The sequence below is a fragment of the Cheilinus undulatus genome, linkage group 24 (assembly GCF_018320785.1).
Source record: "Cheilinus undulatus linkage group 24, ASM1832078v1, whole genome shotgun sequence".
Classification (NCBI taxonomy): domain Eukaryota; kingdom Metazoa; phylum Chordata; class Actinopteri; order Labriformes; family Labridae; genus Cheilinus; species Cheilinus undulatus.
Window position 1 is genome coordinate 25996176 of NC_054888.1, and position 21234 is coordinate 26017409.

The 21234-nt window shown below is 40.4% G+C and overlaps 1 long non-coding RNA gene across 1 annotated transcript in view; it reads right to left on the minus strand.

Annotated features, from left to right (window-relative positions):
* Nucleotides 1–3516: 3516 nt before the first annotated feature.
* The window catches only part of LOC121505996, a 228058-nt gene continuing 210340 nt past the window's right edge, over nt 3517–21234 (minus strand). Inside the window, exon 3 of the long non-coding RNA XR_005991596.1 lies at nt 3517–3584. This is a non-coding gene — a long non-coding RNA (uncharacterized LOC121505996). The remainder of the gene's footprint in view (nt 3585–21234) is intronic.

Genomic DNA, 21234 nt, shown 5'->3' on the forward strand with positions numbered 1-21234 from the left:
TACTGTTTCCTCTCATCTTACACTGTTTGCTACTGTAGCTACTGTTTGCTACTGTAGCTACTGTTTGCTACTGTAGCTACTGTTTCCTCTCATCTTACACTGTTTGCTACTGTAGCTACTGTTTCCTCTCATCTTACACTGTTTGCTACTGTAGCTACTGTTTGCTACTGTAGCTTCTGTTTGCTACTGTAGCTACTGTTTCCTCTCATCTTACACTGTTTGCTACTGTAGCTACTGTTTGCTACTGTAGCTACTGTTTGCTACTGTAGCTACTGTTTCCTCTCATCTTACACTGTTTGCTACTGTAGCTACTGTTTGCTACTGTAGCTACTGTTTGCTACTGTAGCTACTGTTTCCTCTCATCTTACACTGTTTGCTACTGTAGCTACTGTTTGCTACTGTAGCTACTGTTTGCTACTGTAGCTACTGTTTGCTACTGTAGCTACTGTTTTCCCAGCATTGTCTTCAAACTCTAAGTCTCTAGCTCTAGCTCTCACCTTCTACTTTGTTTTGGTTTTTTCACGTTGTATGCAGAGCTGGTGGAAAGGTGTGGCGTCCTCTGACATTTCCTCCTCTGTGTTATTTATTAAAGCGGCCCACGTCCCTCTCTCTGCTATCGTACGGTGCGTTCAGGTTCCCCCTGAGGCTCAGAGAACAAATATGCTCTGTGGAGTGAGTCAGTGAGTTGTCAATCATATCCAGCTTCTGTCCGTCTCTCTCTCTCTCTAGCAGGGACTCAAACATGTTGTGAATCTCAGCACATCATTAGTCGAGCAGATGTCTGTTAAAATGTTTTCCAGAAACTCACCCACTAAATGACGATCATGTTCATCTCAGGGAAAGCGCCAAAAGTGGAACTGTGTCAACTGGCTGAGTGGTAGACGGATAAAACTGTTGATCGTTTATTTGTTGGATAAGTGAGTAAATAGACGAGGATATAAAGAGATCTTTGAATAAACATCTTTCTACTGAAATGCTTTAGTGAAGGATCTTCCTTTTCTCCTGATATATATATATATATATATATATATATATATATATATAGAATTATATATATACCTGATAAGAATAATAACTAAACATTATATTTCAATAAATACTTTGAAAGGAAACGTGCCCATATATGGGAGAGTGAGTCTATCTATGTAACATAGTGAAGAAAATATTGGGGAACATAATATATTTTTATCAAACTGGTGCAGAAACAAAGTTGGAAATCTAATGAAGTGAAAAAAAGTTTTTTTTGTTATATATATATATATATATATATATATATATATATATAGTTGCAAGTATAATATATAGTATAAAATATAATAAAACAACATAGAAAAATGAAATATTTGAAAGAATAAATATTTAATAAATAAGATTTAGAAATATATATTTAATAAAAATACATTAGGAGAGAGAGAGAATAAGATTTATAAAACTAAATACATGTAAAATTGAATATATACTGTATATAAAATATATAAATTAATATATGATAAATATACATACATCATGTTATTTTCAAAATGGCAGAATTAATGGGCAACTATTTTTTTAATTTTTTTTTTTTTAGAAAATAACGCCTTGTCAGGTATTGTCTGTGCTGCTTTTATTCTCTTCCTTTTTATTTTATTTTATTTTGTTTATTTTATTTTATTATTTTTCTTTTTGGTAGTAGCGTTACTTTCCTGGATTTAGTATTTTAGCATTTTAAATATTAGCCTTATTGTTTATGTCTGTTATTGACTGAATCTCTGTGTTATTGTTTACTTGCTGCTCTTTGTGCCTTTATTGCCCCCCAGTGACAAGTAAAGTTTTTCTTTAATTGGATTGAATTGAAGAAGTGTTACCTAAAAACAATCAAAATAAAAAACTAATTTTCTTACTTCTTTTCTAAATACATCCAAAAGTTATTTTTGAAAAATAAAACTGAAAAACTTGCAAATAATATGACGATATTATTCTCATGATAATCACGCCATAGAAAAGAACCATCTAAACAGAGTTGTTGTTGTTTTTTTTTTTTTTCTATTAAATATAGCTTAAAATGATCAGAAAAATATTTTTGTGTTTCATGAGATAACACCTTAACATGTATGGTTAAATACCTTTTAGTTTTTTTAGTTTTTGGGCCCCAGATTGCACCATTTTAGTTGAACGGCTGACATACAACTTTATTTAAAAAAAATACCAAAACAAGGCTGTGCCAAAAAATCAAAAGTTAATTATGCATCATCTTTCCTGAATGTTCTGGAGCATGTTTTTGAACGCAGCTGTGGAAAATAAAAATGCAAACAACCATTTACTCACTTCTACTTGTAAACTGTTGGTTTCTTTCAAAGTCAGTCCAAGCAATAATGAACGACAAACCTCTAAAAAGTCCCAGTGCCCTCATACGTGGACTTCCTGTTTAGCTGTTGCAGCTTGTTAATGAAAAACGTCAAATATGCCGCCATAATGAACGAGCACATACGTTTCAATCATTACATTTGATGAGATTTCGGTTACAATGGCAGCCAGTTTGAATGGACACTAACAACTGTAATGTGCTTTTGTGGCCACAAGGTGGCAGACAACATGTCCACGAGTGAGGCCAACAGGTCTAAGTTCAGTTAAAGATAGAGCCATAGTGTAGGGACCCAGAATGTAATGTCCACAGGTGAGGATGCGGGGTGGTAGGGTGTAAGTGACGTGTTGACCTCTGACCTCTAGTCAAACTGTGATGGTTTTAGTTAATCTGCTCTCTAGCTCCACAGCTCCATCAGTGGCCTCTCTCTGATGTAATACTAGTCAGAAATCACCGCACTGAGCAGCAGCTTCCATTTAACAAAGCAACATTACATCAGGAGTTGAACCATGAACTTTTAACCGTCTCCATGACGACTGTTGACCCAAACGCCATCCTTTCACTCTAATCTCCTTCTACATTTTCATAAACGTCCCAGCAGAGGAAAATGGATTACATTCCTCTGACCTAGTCTCTCTGAATCATCCCACCGATACATGCTGAGGTTTGATCAAAAATAAAATCAGGATGGCAGATGGACCACTTTGGAAACTGAGCGTTCATGGGAATTCCATTATTTCTGAATCAGGGCTTTATTTTTTTGGACATGTTGTGGTTCATAAATGACTAGTAGGTTAAAACCGTTCTGGAACGGCTCCAGGAGGAGGCCGAAGCAATCAGCCGGGACACGGCTGGATCCTCTGCAGTGTAATCCCTGCAGGGAGCCGTGCTGGATCAGAGCACAAAAACACTGAATGTGCCTTTATTCAGCCCGTGCTCCGGCCCACGCTGCACCTTCACTGGCTGTCAACATTATACACATATATGTATATATATATATACTACACTTAACTGACAAAAACAACCTATTTAAAAAAATAAAGGTGCTGATCTGCCTCCTCAGAGCTCAGGTTATTATGAATCTATCTGGATGTTTAAATACAAACAAAAGCAGAGCAGCAAAGCATGATCAGACGGCTTAAAGAGTGAAAGAGGAAGCTTTTTCATCCTCATTACCTCACAATCCTGCAGAGACGACCAACCAGAACCCGAGAGGACAGCTGACCTTTGAGGGAGCTCAGATCTGCAGAGTTCAGAAGGAGGCTGTGGTCAGACATGTCAGAACCATTCAGATTTATTTACTACTGTGACAACCTGTGCACTTAAGAAGCCAGCACTGAGCCAAATATCATTCATCAAAGGGTTCAATTATTGAGCGAGCTGATCAGCCTCACTGACGACCGACTGCCGGCCACTGATTGGTCAGAGGAAGTCGTCATCAAAGAGTCATCATTATTCTAGTGGGCCATAATTATACTGATAAATCTACCAGTCTATATTGACACCTGTAATTCTATCACTCTCTCAGAGGAAATCAAATGTGCACATATAGTTTATGAGAAATTGCATTTTGTGTTTTTAAACATTAAAAAGTTTGATTTTGCTATTTAAAAAGCGTTTAAAGGGTTACATTTTTAAAAAAGTCGATATGTTGATTTTAAAAATAATGCAAAAATGCAGAATTAAATAATTGGGAATTAAAGTATTCTCCACCGAGTTTACATGGAAATGGTAATTCCAAATTGAGGTTTACATGGAAAACACGTTTAATCGCCTTTATTCAATTCAGGTGGCAGACGTGACGTTTTTACGTCTACCGGAAGAAAAACTCCGTCTGCTACCGTCCAGCCACTCTTTTCATGATATCCGTATCTTCTAAATAAATAGTGGCGCTCTACTACACTCCTCAGGAGCTACATAAAAACAACTTAGTATCTGAGAAATGTTTTAGACGTGGCATCACAGAAGGTACTTTTCTACACGCTACATGGCTACGTATTAAACTTAAAAACGTTTGGAAGGATCTGTGTGATACCATGTCTTCTATCATCGGGGTTCCTTTTCCTCTTGATCCTGAGATATGCTTGCTCGGTAATTTCACCCACCTCAACCTTAATAGTAATTCTGCAGAATTTAGCAAGGTTGCACTTGCAGTTGCAAGAAAATGTGTAGCATTAACCTGGAAATGCAACCGTACTTTATCTCTGTCAAAATGGTTTTCAGAAATGAATAAATGTATCCCAGTGGAGAAGATAACTTACAGTTTAAGGAATAAACACAAACAAGTTTTCAGGATATGGAGGCCACACACTGGTAACATGGACACTCTCAGTTTGCAGCAGGAAGACCCGGACTTGATGTGGTTTTACTGCCCTGGAGGAGACCCATCGAAAGCCTCACCATTGTCCTTTATTGTTATTATTTTATTTTATTTCATTTTAACTTTATTTGTGTGTGTGTGTGTGTGTGTGTGTGTGTTCTTGTCTTGTTTCGTTCACCCGATGAATGTGTGTGGGTAGGTGGGAGGAGGGTTTAATCCCGTCTCAACTGTTGCTGTTTTTGTTTTAATTCATAAATATAAATAAAGTATTATTAAAAAAAATTATAATAAAATAAAATTAAATAAATAAATAAATAGTCGCGGCTCGAGTCCAACGCTTGCTTCGGGCGGCCATCCTGGAATATGTGCATCATCGCGGCAGGACAAGGGAACGAGCGTACGCAGAACGACCAGAATTAAAACAGCCAGAAAGCGATGAGAATCAGAGAATCAGTGATTCAGGACCCTGAAGGTGAGACTAATCAGGTCCAGCTGGAGCCAATCAGACGATCACAGAGGCAGAAAGCGGATGACTTACTAACAGCAGAACACATGTGCTGTCAAGCTACAGCTGAAGGTTTTTATTTCACGTGTTTTTATGGTCTTGGTCGGGCTTGAACCTTGAAGCTCGGCACATAAGAGCTGGAGATAACATGACTGCAGAAGGCATGAAACCCAAGGATGTAGGAGTGTCGATGTCAGGCATTATGACGCCACAGCTGGGCATCATGCAGCTCAAATCTTTACTGTGGGCTTTTAAAGACACGTAGAATACAACAGACTCACCAAAGTCCGTCCCTCTTTCCTCCTCATGGATCCACACCGTGTCCACTAAAGCTGGAAAGGCTGCTGCTTCTAAATGTCCCACACCAGTGTGACCCCAAACACGGGGTCTATGTCAGCAAATAAAGCCAAACACCGTTAAAGGTGCCAGAACAAAAACCTCTCCTAGCCCTGGGCAGAGAGCAGACAATCCAAGATGGCCGCCAAGCCAGGTGGTTGTTCGTTAACTCAAACGCACCAACAAAAGGCGGTTCCATCAAGCTCTGCATTATCCACTGTGCGGCCTGTTTTAGCGGCTAGTTAGGATCATTTTTGGGCCACTAAGAGAATCTCAGCCTGTTGGTTTCACAGCATATACATTTTTAATCAGTATTAAATCCATATAAATGATCAAACTCAGCGTCTAGGCCTGCAGTGGTTACTGATTCTGACGGCCCGCCCGTGTGTAAATTAAAGCAGTACCTAATAAAGCTTCTGTGATAATAAAACATAATAACTGCCACACATATTTACACACATGAGTGAGAAATTAAGGAAGGAATATCAGCTGATGATAATCAACACCAGAAATTATACACATAATTATATCCTGAGCTGAATAATCTACATATATGAATAAATAAATACGAGGCTGATGTATATAAATGACTTTTAGAGGCCCATAGAGAACCTTATACATCAATTTATTATTAATAACATAGTTTTAAAAATGTATTCTATCAATGTTGGTGCTAGCTGCAGCTTCCCCTCCATCCTCTCCTCCATCCTCTCCTCCATCCTCTCCTCCATTCTCTCCTTCATCCTCTCCTTCATCCTCTCCTTCATCCTCTCCTCCATCCTCTCCTTCATCCTCTCCTCCATCCTCTCCTCCATCCTCTCCTTCATCCTCTCCTTCATCCTCTCCTCCATCCTCTCCTCCATCCTCTCCTCCTTCATCCTCTCCTCCATCCTCTCCTCCATCCTCTCCTTCATCCTCCTTCATCCTCCTTCATCCTCTCCTCCATCCTCTCCTCCATCATCCTCTCCTCCATCCTCTCCTCCTTCATCCTCTCCTCCATCCTCTCCTCCATCCTCTCCTTCATCATCTCCTTCATCCTCTCCTCCATCCTCTCCTCCATCATCCTCTCCTCCATCCTCTCCTCCTTCATCCTCTCCTCCATCATCCTCTCCTCCATCATCCTCTCCTTCATCCTCTCCTTCATCCTCTCCTCCATCCTCTCCTCCATCCTCTCCTTCATCCTCTCCTCCATCCTCTCCTCCATCATCCTCTCCTCCATCCTCTCCTCCATCATCCTCTCCTCCATCATCCTCTCCTCCATCATCCTCTCCTCCATCCTCTCCTCCTTCATCCTCTCCTCCATCCTCTCCTTCATCCTCTCCTTCATCCTCTCCTCCATCCTCTCCTTCATCCTCTCCTCCATCCTCTCCTCCATCATCCTCTCCTCCATCATCCTCTCCTCCATCATCCTCTCCTCCTTCATCCTCTCCTCCATCCTCTCCTTCATCCTCTCCTTCATCCTCTCCTCCATCCTCTCCTTCATCCTCTCCTCCATCCTCTCCTCCATCATCCTCTCCTCCATCCTCTCCTCCTTCATCCTCTCCTCCATCATCCTCTCCTCCATCATCCTCTCCTCCATCCTCTCCTCCTTCATCCTCTCCTTCATCCTCTCCTCCTTCATCCTCTCCTTCATCCTCTCCTCCATCCTCTCCTCCTTCATCCTCTCCTTCATCCTCTCCTCCATCCTCTCCTCCATCCTCTCCTCCATCCTCTCTCTGTCCGGTCTTTTCTGGAAGGAGCTTAGAGCTGGTTTCACACAGAGGGGCTTAAAAAGCAGCAAGAAATGACAGAAAGGCAGAAGAACCTGTTGTTTGCATGATGCTCTTTTCATGCCTGCGTGGTTTTGTGTGTTTCTAAAGCTCTGCGGTTCCACTAAAGCGGTGTTACTCAACCCTGCTCCACCACAGAGCTGCACTGTTGAAAAATACCGTCACAAGAGCCACAAAGTCAGGGGTGAACAGTGGCAAAAGTGGTCAAAAAGCATCAAAAATGGGTGAAAATGGGGATAAAACATGGAAAAAGATGGGTGGAAAGTTACAAAAAAGTAGTTACTGGTGGCAGAGATGGTCCAAAAGTGACTAAAATGGGTAAATAGCAGTTAAGGGTGGCAAAAGTGAACACAAACATCGGAAACAAATCTTATTTAATGGCAAAAAGATGCTTAAATGGGCAAGAAATGGTGAAAAGGGCTAAAACTGGATAAAAGTGGCTAAAAGAAGTGGCAAAAATGGGCAAAGAAATATAAACTAGTTGTATTTATTGGCAAAATGAACCTTAAATGGGCAAAAAGTGGCAAGAATTGTGAAAAAGGGCAAAAAAATTGGGAAAAAGTGGCAAAAAATGGTCAAAATGTAGGAAAAAAATGGTATTTTCTGGCAAAAGTTTCCTTAAATGGGTGAAAAGTGACAAAGAATGGTATAAGGGGCAGTAAAGTTTCCCTTTTTAAAGGTTTTTCCTGGGGAAAAATATTTCAAAATAAGATATAAAAGAGCCACAAATAACCACAATTTTTTGAGTTTTTTTAAGAAATTGTGGGAAATATTTTTTTATTTATTTATTTATTTTAATTAAATTTTTTTTTTGAGAGTCTCATTGGAAGTTTATTTTGCTGTTGATTTTTCTTATATTTTATAGTTGTTTGGAAGGAATTTGCTTTGAAATTTTTTGGTATTTCCAGGAAGTATATTAGTTGATTTGGGGAATTTGATTGCAGTTGGGAAAAGAGGATGTCGTCTGGAATTTCCTAATTTTGGGGGGAAATTTGTGGAATTATTTTGGAGGTTTGGGGGAATTTTCATCATTTTCATGGTATGATTTTGGAATTTGCTTTGAAATTTTAGGGGGAATTACTTGGAGAATTTGGGATCTATTTTTGTGTACACACATTTTCACAGAAACGTTTTTGTGTTCACCCAGTTTTTGCCATTTTAGCCACTCTTTTTGCAACTTCTATCCCATTTGTTGCCCTTTTTTACCAATTTTTGCCACTTTCCATCAATTAAAGCTACATTTTGCCATTAAACACCACTTCTTTCCTGTTTTTTTCCCATTTTGACTTTTTTTTTGCAACTTTTTAACCATTTCTTGCCACTTCTATCCTATTTTTGCCCCTTTTCCCCATTTTTCTCCACTTTTCATCCATTTAAGCTACCTTTTCCCATTAAATACAACTTGTTTTGTATTTTAGCCACTCTTTTTGCCACTCTTGACTGCTTTTTGCCTATTTTAGTCACTTTTCGCTCATTTATGCCACATTTGGACCATTCTATGTCACCTATAACTCATTATTTTGTCACTACTCAACCATTTTTGCTACTTTCTGACCCCTTTTTTACATTTCCTCCCCATTCTCGCTCATTTTTGTTGCCTTTTGGCCATTTTTGCCACCTCTAACTTATTGATATTGCTACTTCAAGCTGTTTTTGCCACTTTTCACCTCTTAGATTGTGGCTCTTGCAAAGGTATTTTTCAGCAGTGTGGCTCTTTGGTTGAGTATCACTGCTCTAGAGCTTCTGAGAGGCTCATACTGGACTCAGACTGGCCTGAACCCAGTGTAGATTTTGCTTATTTTTCCAAATTACCAGAGCTCCAGCTGTAAAGAAGCTGGCTCTGTGATACTTCGGCTGTGTAAAGGGCTTATAACTGTATTTTCTAAATCCTGCCTCACTTTTGGGACACACAAATCGACTCACTGAGGGAAGGATTTAATGTGGGGTAAATATAATCTCAATCTAAATCTAAACTCTGCGGCGCTATGACTGAAAACAAAAGCCCTGTGTGGGTTTGGATTATGTCATCAGATTGAGGGGAATTTCAGCATCATACCAGCCAGCTATTAGCAGAGCTCTTTAGGTGGTTCTCACCTAGACCCAGACTGAACCAGGACTGGAGGTTCCTGTAGCAAAAGAGAGAATCTGTAGAGAAGCTAATGATGATCTAAAGCAGGAATGAAGCATCAGCAGCAGACATGTGAGGGGATGCATGAGCTCTCTGTTCATCCCTCAGCTTTATTTGATCTAATTATTATGCTACTTGTTGTTAGCATAATTAGCATCACAGTGCAGAGTGGCCCTGCTCTGGGGCTTTGTCATACTCCATCATGTCTGTGCGTTCATTATCATCAAGAACTATTTGATAAAATCACTGTCAAAACTAGCCCAACACTGACTTTCCATCCAGTTCGACACCTTCAGAGGAGTCCATGGAGAGTCTGACCCCTCTGACCTCCTCGGTTTTTCGATTACTTCCTCGCGTTGTGCCGCTGCGCGAGAGACACGGGGTCACCGCGAGGGACACGCACCTCCAGCTTTCCCCGTCCCCACCTCGGCTGTCCAAACACAGATAGACGGGCCGGGAAGATGGAAACTAAACATCTCAGGGTCAGGGCGCTTGACTCGTCTTTTGTTAGGACATGTACGCTGAAAGTTAGGATCCGAGTTTATATTCCAGATGGGTTCAGGGGATGTTAGAACTCAGACGAAAGGAAAAAACACAAAAAACTTCAATGTGAACAAGGCGGCCATTGTGTGGGATACCAGTCAAACAGAAACCCGGGACTTCAAAGTCCATTTCAGCCTCTGTTAAATCAAAAACAGCAGAAAGACGTGATATTTAACGTTCCAAGTACTGCCTCAGTTTCACAAAAGCTGGGACGCTGTATAGAATAAAATATGGTGATTGTCAAATCTCATAAAAGTCGTATTTTATTCACAGTAGAAGATAAACGACGTATCAGATGTTGAAACTGGCAGGAACACATCTCAAAAAAGTAGGGGCAAAAACGTCTGAAAAGTAAAGTGGTACGGATGAAAACCAGCTGGAGGAGAATTTTGAATTTAACTGGTTTAATTGGGAACAGGTCAGTAGTGTGACTGGGTATAAAAGGAGCATTTTAGAGAGGAATTAACAAAACAATGTGACCGTTTTATTCTCATGAAATGGAATTTAGAGGTTCAGGACTCCCACCTCACAATACAAACTGCCCTAAAGATGAGTCTTTAGCATGACTGTAGCTTAAATGATCCGAATTATATGTCTGTGTTTAATGAGATAACAGCTAAATAATGCTAAATATGCATAAATTAAAGAGTTAGATTAAATAAATAGTTTGTGGACCACAGCCTGTGCCAAAAATCTATGTAGACTTATTTATAACTCATGCAATAAGCATTTAAACTCACTTTTACTTGTAGACTGTTGGTTTCTTTCCATAATCTGTCCGTGCTATATTTCCTCATTTTTACTCCAGTATAAAGTCCCAGTGTCCTCATACGAGGACTTCCTGTTTAGCTGTGTTGTAGCTTGTTACTGCTGATAAAACTTGTCGAATGTACAGCCACATCAAACTCCTAACATCACAAACATACATCAACAGTTTTCAGTCAAAGCGTGTTTAGAGTTTTGTGTCGTGAGCCGCAGTAGAGCGTTTTGGTCAGAATGGTGTGGATGTACACTGATTATCGCGATGTGTTTTTGTGACCATAAGATGGCAGACCAAGTGTCCAGGACTCAGGCCAGCAGGTCTAAGCTAAGCTAAGGGAAGAGTCACGGAGCAGGGAAGCCAAACTGTAACGTCCTCATGTGAGGACGCTGGGACTTCGTTGGTTAACCCATGCTGACGTTGGCAGACTTTGCAAAGACGCACAGGTATGAGGGTCCTCCACATCTACTGGTCTCCCATTTTAAAAGTCGTATTTATGGAAGAAAAAACCATTTTTAAAATAATGGCTAAACACAGTTTAACAAAAACACTCACGATAGAAAGCATAAACATTTTATGTCTTTATTTCTCCTGACCTTGTAGTCTAATACTGTTCATTTTAAATGTCTCTTTGCAGTTCTGTTGTTTTAATATTTTTAACTCTGTTAAAAATCATCAACGTATTGGGGAGCAGGTGGCCTAGTGGTTAAAGGCGCTCCCCATGTACGCGGGCGGCCAGGGCTCGAATCTGGCCTGAGGCCCTTTACCGCATTTCTCTCCCCCACGCTTGACCCTGTTTCTGACTCTATCCACTGTCCTCCCCTGTCTAATAAAGGTACAAAAATGCCCAAAAATAAATCTTTAAAAAAAATCACCAACTTATGATATTTTAGCTGAGAAAATAAGTGGAACCAGTGCCACAAGCCAGACCACGTTCAAGTTAAAATACGTTGCATCAAGAACAAAAAATGACTTCATTTTTTTTTTTTTTTTTAATAGAAAAAGTATCAAGGACTCCAAATTTGAATTTGGAGAATTCAAATTGGCATTTATTGTTTATTTCAATAAAAAAGACTGTCCACCTTTTTCCTGGGGCTGCTACTGTAAATCTGAATATGGATGAAACTCCCGGTGCTAAAGCGGAGGTACATTGAATGCATGTATTCTACAACGTCAAAACGCAGTTCTTCCAAGGGATCACTAAAGTGGTTTAGCATCAACAGTGGTTGTTAGGAAATAAATATTTGCTGCAATAAATACTGCTTCATTTTTGTTAAACCAATAAAGTTAAACGAGCTGAAAGTTTTAAATTATATTTTCTGTAATGCTCAGTACCTGTGGCTTCAGTCGTGGTACTAATTATGTGACAAAGTTAAATACATGTCTTTCATAACAGTGTTTTAAACAGGCTGTTCACTGTTTAAATGCATCTGGGATGTAATTCTTTCAATATTATTCATCATTAATTCAAAACTTGACATTTACCAAACTGAAGAGCTGACAACAAGCTGTTATCTGAAGGTGGTGTCCAAACTCATTTAACAAAACGCTATCATCTATCACTATACTGATATGAAGCTAACAAAGTTAGCTAAATATGCTAGCCTAGTTTATCTGAGGTAATGTCGTCACTTTACTCTTTAGTAGAGGAGAAATAATAATGTTGTCCCGTTTGACGTGAGGCAGATGAACTATACATATTTTAAGGTCCAAATTGCTCAAAAAAAAATCACGTCTCACATCTCGTTTCTATGCAAAGTCCCATCTGCAGGGCTTAACAAATTTATTAGACCCCCACCATTTTTATTTATTGATTAATGTGTCAAATTATAGTTATTTACTGTCATTCCTGAAGAGAAAAATGAGTTTTAGTGGTTGAATGTTATGCTTGATTCACTTCTGACTTCTCAGAGAAGCCCAGTGAGCCGGCTCACATTTGGGTGAATTCAGTTTGAAATTCCTCATTCCTGTTCAAAATGGTAAAACGTGGAGAGCTGACGGAAAATGAAAGAGTCGGCATTAAAGCACTTCATGATGCTGGATGGTCTCTGAGGCAGGTATGACAGGTGGTTGAATACATTTGTTAAGGACTGTAAATAGACTGGACCTGAAGTTGAACCCATATTTCACGCAAAGAATCATGGGGACTAGGAATAAGGTGGACTTACTCAAAGACAAAAAAATCAATTATTATTATTATTATTATTATTATTATTATTATTATTATTAATTAATTAATTTATGTATTTATTTAAACTACTATCATTATTTAAGATTATTTTTTTCTAATCTAATTTAATTTAATCTTTTTTTACTGTTATGTTTTTTTGTCTTATTTTTATTTTTATTTTTTGTCATGCACCAACTAAAACCTTTCATAACGGGTCATTATGACTCACTTTGGTGTAAACAGAAAATCAAACCCACACTATGTCCCATCAGAGATGACTAAATGAAGCTGGATTTTAGTTTGTTGGACCCTTACCTTCATCTGATACCAGGATTAGTCTGAATTTTCAGTATGACACACCGTGACTTTGATTCTCTCCTGTATTTTCCTACAGAGCTAGTTTCTGCTGTGCATCAGTGAACGTTACTGACGTTTTCTCTTTCTTACAGTCAATAAAATGACCACGTTTACTTCAGATTTGGCACTTTTAATGACTAAGTTAAGCCCTTCTAATCCCAAAAGGACCGGCTGGTGCAGGAGAAAGGGTTACAGTAACTATGTGTGCAGCGGGCCCCTAGTAGTCCGGGACCCAGGGTGATTACCTACCTCTGCCATGCAGGCTCTTTGGTGGAGAATGTTCCCTCCATTACTCACTATAATAGCGCAACCTTTAAAGTCTAATTCTTCAGGAGAACTTTATTTAGAGTAAGAAAGTATCGGTGAAAGTAGAGGGCGTCACAGAAGCTTTTGTGCCACACATGGGCATGAGTAATCCACCATCTTTGACATTATGGTACACTCAGTAATCTCTGACTGGAACACTGGAAGCACAGCCTTATGAGTCAACACCTATCAGAGGTACAATTAGAGCCACAAACAGGGACGATGCGTCTTTATGTGAGTCTTTTATGCAGAAAACAAGAGACTGTCGTCCTTGTCAGATCTACGCTGGCTGCTGTTTCCTTCAGGAAAGCAGAGGTCAGCAGGGGACGAGCGCTGAGTGACAAAGCAGAGATCAGACAAAGAGATTAATAACGGCAGAGAGCGTCCTCCAAGGTCTCCGCTCACCTTTAGAGGATCTGTTTGCATCCAGGACTGTGTTTACTGTGGAGCTCTCAGGACGAGGAGGGATTTTCTTAGAGAAAGAAGGTCAGCAGTCAAGGACGCTTTAGAGCAGACACGCAGGCGAGCATGAATACGGCCCAAACACACTTCCACACAAGTAAACACGCACGCCAGGAGGCCGGCGCTTCTGGAGATGTCCGCTGAAACGTGGCATTTCCACTGAAAACACCTCAGCTCACATTCTACTCAGGGTAACTACTGCAGCATCACACCTCTGGAGAGAGAAGAAGAGTTTCTACATGAATGTGCTCCAACATGAACCCATGCTAAACGCTGTAATAAGCCTGCTAACCTTCAAGAACAAGGCGTCTGAACACGGCGCCTAAAGTTGTGAAAAGTCATGAACATTATTATCTACTGTTTAAAGTCTGAGAGTTCTGCCATTACTGTTCAATAACCGAGGACATGCTATAAGGCTGCACGGTGGTACAGTGGTTGGCAGAGTTGCCTCAAAGTCAGATGTCTCCTGGCGGGACGAGGTTTTTCTGAGCTATGAGTGAGAAAGCTTGCAAAGCAACTACCCATTTTTCCAATTCATGCCCCTTTTCCACTTTTTCTCCCCATTTTTTCCACTTTTTTGCTGCTTTTTGTCCATTTTTGTCACGTCTAACTTCATGTATTGCCACTTTAACCCATTTCCACCACTTTTCACCACTTAGACCAGGGCTATTCAATTACAAATTCAACTGGGCCAAATTTTCAAAACGAGAAATGTAGCCGGGCCGCACATGTTCAGCACCCATTAGGCATTTGGTAATGTAAAATTTGGAACCTATACAGATCAATTTGGTGAAAAATATGCACTTTTTAGTCATAGTCTCCCTTTTGAATTTGGCAACTGGACAAAAGTACATAAAAAGTGCCTGTAAACACAACAACAGAGCTGTATTTGAACACAACCTGAAGCAGTACAGATGCTTTTTTCACTTGAATAAAAATAAAGTAAATAGAATGAAAAGATAAAATGAAGCTCGGTAAATAATCATTTTGGTTGCGTATTACCCGGGCATATCTTAAAGTGCATAAAAACTTAATTTGCACAGTTTTAGCTGCGGTTGAAAAGGACATGCTGCTCAGTATTATGGGGCTACTTCTATCAGCATCGCTAGCCACGCTCCAAAACAGCGCAGTGATTTAGGCAGACTGTTGCCAGGCTGCACGTAGTGTTGCATTCCCAGTCTGAAATACTGTGGGAATTTATGAAATCTTGCAAAACAGGTTGCCCTCTGCATCTCTGGCACGACCACAGGCTGGGCCACTTGGGGGTGTGGCCCCCGGGCCGCTAACTGAATAGACCTGACTTGGACTGTGACCCTGTTGAGGGTATTTTTCATTAGTTTGGCTCTTTGGTGGAGCAGGGTTGGGTAACGCTGGTTTAAATCTGTAAGATCTATGTGATGCATTTAACAGCTGGTGTTTTACTCAGTGCATCAGAGTCTCAGAATACAGAGTATTGTCCGATGATGCTATGACTTAGCACCTTACCCTGTTATTAGATGAAGAGCAGATATATTTCCTAAGCCGAAGCTTCCTGAGAAAAACAAAAACAAACTGCAGGATCCAACAGAAACTTTAATTGGCAGGAGGAATGTGTACCTTCTAAAGTCCCATAAAGATATACCTTTGCTTCGCTCTGTGCTAACAAAAACAACTCCTCTGAGTCGATGGTTTGACTTTTGTCGATTTGGCCAATTATATCTGACAACTGGACTTTTCTGCAAATTGCTCTTTGCCTGTATTTCTGTCCAGAACACCTGAGAACGAGCCAAATTAAGGAATCTTTGAGCAACGGCTCAGAAAAGACTGCAATATCCTCTACCTGTCGAATATATACCTGTGAGATACTATTGGCCTGTGTGTGTGTGCTTCTGTCCAAGGGTTGGTGTAGTTCAGAGAGGTGATTCATGAAAACAGCTCATTAGCTGGTCATTATTCCGCACCAACATGGAGCAAAGTGACCCTTGTGCCACTTTGTAGCGCTGTCATTGTCACCAGATTGCAGCAGGAGCTACCATTCTGCACACAAATGCAATCAGGACAGGTCTTTGTAAGCCGCAGCACCAGCGGTAGCCGGGGCTGCTGGCGCCATGTTTAAGGTTCTGGATCTGTATATTCATCTGACAGGGCTGATCCAGAGAGGGGTCTATCTCAGGAACGACTATGAGGGTTCTACTCTGAAACAGGAAGACCACTCAACAGTAAACAGACAATAGGACTCTCATTTAATCAGACGTCACATGACCAGCGAGCTCTGTGACCCACCGTTCATCACCAACACGCTCCGACCCTGCTAAATAAAAAAGAACCGCTCTGAACCACAGCGGTTCTCCTTGACCAGCACTGAACTTCCACCTTTATGTGGTACTATTAGAACAGGGATCTCAACGTTAAGAGGGGTCTCCAGATCCCTAAAAAACATGAGAATATTTTTTAATTATACATTTGCCACTTCACAACAGTTCTGCTAAATTTTAACCCGTTTTCATCACTTTTCCCACCAAATTTGCCAATTTTAGCACATTTTTGCAACTTAAAACTAATTTTTTGTCAGTTTAAAACCCTTTCCACAGTTTTTTCTGCCAAGTTCTGTCACTTCTAAACCAATTCTTTCCATTTTCTGCCTTTTGTTTCCCGTTAACCAATTATTGCAACTGTTAACATTTTTTACACCCATTTTTTCTAAATTAAACCGCATTTTATTATTTTTTTATGCCAGTTTTTGCCAGTTTTACCCATTTCTGCCCATTTTTGTGCCTCAGTAAATCCATTTTTGCCAGTTCAAACCAACTTTTCTTCCCATTTTATTAAATTTTCATCACTTTAATCCCGTTTGGCTACTTGCTATGCCTGTTTTTGCCATTATTTGCTTATTGTGAGCCATTTTTATCTATTGTTGCCCTTTTCTGCTGCTTTCAAAATCCCATTTCTACACCTTTTCCACCATTTTCTGCCAGTTTTACCCATTTCTGCCCATTTTTCTGCCTCAGTAAATCCATTTTTGCCAGGTTAAACAAATTTTTCTTCCCATTTCTTAAAATGTACTACCCATTTTTGCCACCTTAAATGGTTTTGGCTACTTTTTATGCCTGTTTTTGCCACTATTTGCTTATTTTGAGCCACTTAAATCTATTTTTTTGCCCTTTCTGCTACTTTCAACATCCCATTTCTACACCTTTTCCACCATTTTTTGCAAGTTTTACCAATTTCTGCCCATTTTTCTGCCTCAGTAAATTCATTTTTGCCAGTTCAAACCCATTTATCTTCCCATTTCATCAAATTTTCATCACTTTAAACCCGTTTGGCCACTTTTTATGCCTGTTTTTGCCATTATTTGCTTATTTTTAGCCACTTAAATCTATTTTTTGCCCTTTCTGCTACTTTCAAAATCCCATTTCTACACCTTTTCCACCATTTTCTGCCAGTTTTACCCATTTCTGCCTATTTTTCTGCCTCAGGAAATCCATTTTTGCCAGTTCAAACTAATTTTTCTTCCCATTTTTGCCACCTTAAATGGTTTTGGCTACTTTTTTTGCCTGTTTTTGCCATTATTTGCTTATTTTGAGCCATTTCTATCTATTTTTTGCCCTTTCTGCTACCTTCAAACTCCCATTTCAGACCTTTTCCACCAATGTTTGCCATTCTTAACACATTTTAATTCTGTTTTTAGATAAGGTATTTACATTTTTCAGAAGGCTATTTACAACAGCACAAAGGGAAATTATAATTGACCAGGATTTTCTTGACCTCCATGGTCTCCCAGTTTGGCCGGGCCCCAGAAAGCTCTCCCATTAACCCCTATTATGGGCGGCCTTGACTATTCTTGATAGTGCATGGCTGTTCAACCACCCTCAGGTTCAGTGGAGGTCCCCGGTCTCTGGCACCTTTATTTTGAGGGTTGCGGGCTGAAAAGGTTGAGACTCTCCGCCTTAGAAGGCGTATAACTGCAGACAGTAGTTCTAATGCAAACAGCTAGGTTCACTCAATGCTTGAAAACAACAAAAATAACTATCTTTTTATCTGTAAAAACTGAATATTGGACACGAGGTGTAAGATTTGAGATGTTTCCCCTCTGTAGAGTTTGCAAAGAAAGTTGCAGAGTGTATTTTTCATGCAGACACACATTTCATATGTCTGCCCCCGGGGCCAGGCTGCAAAAGAGCAAGCACGGAGGGATCAAAAGAGAAGACATGCGAGCTATGAATCAGAAACAGCAGTCACCTTCAGACTGATACCTTCAGCTACACAACTCACCATCTCGCTACACGCACACAAACAAGCGCTAGCATCCTTGAACAGCACGCTTACCAACATCTGAAAGCCTTCACCAGATGTTAAGCTCTGTCGCTGCTGTAAATAACCCCCCCGCCGAGCTTCCATCACGCCGCACTGATGCTGAAATTGTGGTTCAACCTTCCACAGAGGTGAAGAGATAATTTCCTGTGAGGGATCAACTACACATTCTCGCTTTAGAAAACCTTTGTCTTCACTGGAAAAGCACTGAGAGTGAACCTGAGAGTTTAATCTTAAAAGTTGGTTAAAAACAGAGAGGAAATCTATACAGCTTGACCTTGATACATATTTAATTTACGCATGGGGCCCGCCTGCTTCTCTAGTCCAGCTAATGTTTACAACTCCGGCAGGAGGATGAAGCAGAAATATTCTTCTGATCATTCAAGAGAAGAAGAAGAAAACGGCACGATGCCTCTCCTGCAAATGTGATGCAAATAACTGCTAGGCATGCTCGAAATAAACGCTTCTCTGCAGCAACCTGAGGATGAAACATGACATTGAAGGTCCTCCTGATATGTGCAATCGACTGTTGGCTGTGGAAGAGTCATCTGTTCACCACAAATAACAGAGGGATAAATGCATGCATGGCTAAGTCGCTTTTAGTTTGTTTTTTTGATCTGCGTTCGAGCGTTTGGAGCATTTTCATCAGTGACCTGATTAGTAAATAATAAAAGATGAACTTTATAATCGTGCCTTTGAGATTTATTGATTAGATCAGTGCAGCATTAGTCTGATCTGAAGACATGACCTGGAGGTAGGAGGCAGCTTCAGAGTACTAACTCTGTTATGCATTAAGAAATACCTGCTCCCCATCACTCTACCCCCCAGGTCTGGATCCAGGGGGTCAAAATAGTGGCAAAAAATGGGCAATAACTGGCTTAAAAGGATCAACCGTGTAAAAAGGTGGTGAAATGGGATAAAAGTGACAAGAAAAAGGGCAAAAGTGGCAAAAAGGGAAAGGCAGATGTGTAAGGACATTAACCAAAATATCTAAAATAAATTAATGTTAAAATGTTTAAAGATCAGACATAAATGTTTGAAATGTTGTTTGTTAATTTGTTTTTAAATTTGAATCCTTTTTGTGGGTGGGGGTCCACTGAATGAATGATTTCTTCTTAGGGAGGCTCACTCTCACACACTTTGAAAACCCCTGAAATGAGAACATTGATAAACACAGGATATATACTGAACATGAACACAAATTCTTATTTTTATATTATCTTCGATTATTTCACAAAGATGCAACTTAGACGACGTTAAAACGCTGTATAATAGCCTTTTATTAGATAATGGAGGACGTGTGAATTAACAGTTGCATTTATCATTGTTTGTTCTCGACTCCTGCGTCTCTACTCCTCTGAGCAGTAGAGACGCAACTGGTCGACTACAACTCCCACAATGCTTTGCATGTCAAACAAATATGGCTGCCCACTGAAGAAAGTCAAAGTACATGATCCAAAATGGATTAAAAATGGATAAAAAGACACTTATTTTCAGATCTAACGCCATGGATTTAATCTCCAAAGACCCCAAAAAGTCACCAAAGTTCTGGGCTCGCGAACGGCAAAATGGTCAACTTTCAGAGGAAAAAAAGAGTACGTTTCTACGACTTACGGTTCAAACGCTTTTATAAACTCTGTCTCGTATTGTTGTACAGGACGACCCTGTCCTCAGAGACTCTGGAAAGTCAGCCGAGTTCTGGGCTCACCAGAAAATGTTCTGTAAGAGCTACGAATGCTTGGAAGACATGATTAGAAAGGCAGAACAGATCCGTGCCGATCGAGCTCTAAGGGTTAATATATGTCGGCCGATGTTGATGAATCTGTGATACGCTATAATCGGCCTGCCGATCAATCGGTCGGGCTCTACGCTGTCCCGTACCGTCGTGGTGAAGAAGGTGCTGAGCCAAAAGGCAAAGCTTTCCATTTACCGACAGATCCATGTCCCAGCCCTCGCCTAAGGTCATGAACTCTGGGTGATGACATAAAGACTGAGATCACGGGTTCAAGCAGTGGAAATGATTCCTCAGGAGGGTGGCCGGGCTCAGCCTTAGAGATGGGGGAGGAGCTTAGACATCCAAGGATCTCAAAGTAGAGTCGATGCCTCCAGGGCGCCTCCATGTGGAGGTCTTCCAGGCACTTCCAACTAGGAGGAGACCCCGAGGCAGACTCAGAGCTCCCTGGAGGGATTATACACCCCATGTGGCCTGGGAGCACCTCGGAATCCCTCAGGAGGAACTGGAAAACGTTGCTATGGAGACTGAAATCTGCAGGAGTGCATGTACAAAATGACTCACTTATGCAGCAACACTGACTTTATACATCCTCCATCAGCTTTGGGAGTTCAGAAATCTGTTCTAAAAACTGAATGAGAAACAATTCTTTAAGCCTTTAGTTAATAAAATTATGCTTTAATGTGTATTTCTGGGGGGATTGATATTCAAATATATAAGTGCATAGAAAACAATCAGTACTATGAGGACTGGACTTATTTCTACCTCTCTCTGGTCAGAGTTAATTCTCACACCAACAGATGGAGGATTGGTTGTAAAGGTTCCACAGAGGGAGCAGAAGGTTGTCAGATGTGACTGTGCAGCCATGGCACATTGGCGTGAACGGCTCATAGGTCAGGTAGGAGGGCGCTTAGCAGGATATGCTCGGTGCCCTGGGGAGGTCAAGACCTGCTCTTCTTACATCACCAAATGTCAGCAGGTCGATCGTCTGGCTGTAAATATGACCCCAGGGTTTAACCAAATCAGTTTATTTTGGCTAATGGGGGAGAAACGGCTCATTAGTTTGCTTTGACCGTAAAAGAGCAGAAACAAATGAAGAGATTTAAATTCAAACACAGATATGAGTGATAGCTGCTCACGACCACAGCTGGCTGGTTGGAGCTGGTTTAAACGGGGTCTAAAACCAAAGCACAGAGGTTTCATGTAGACTGCATA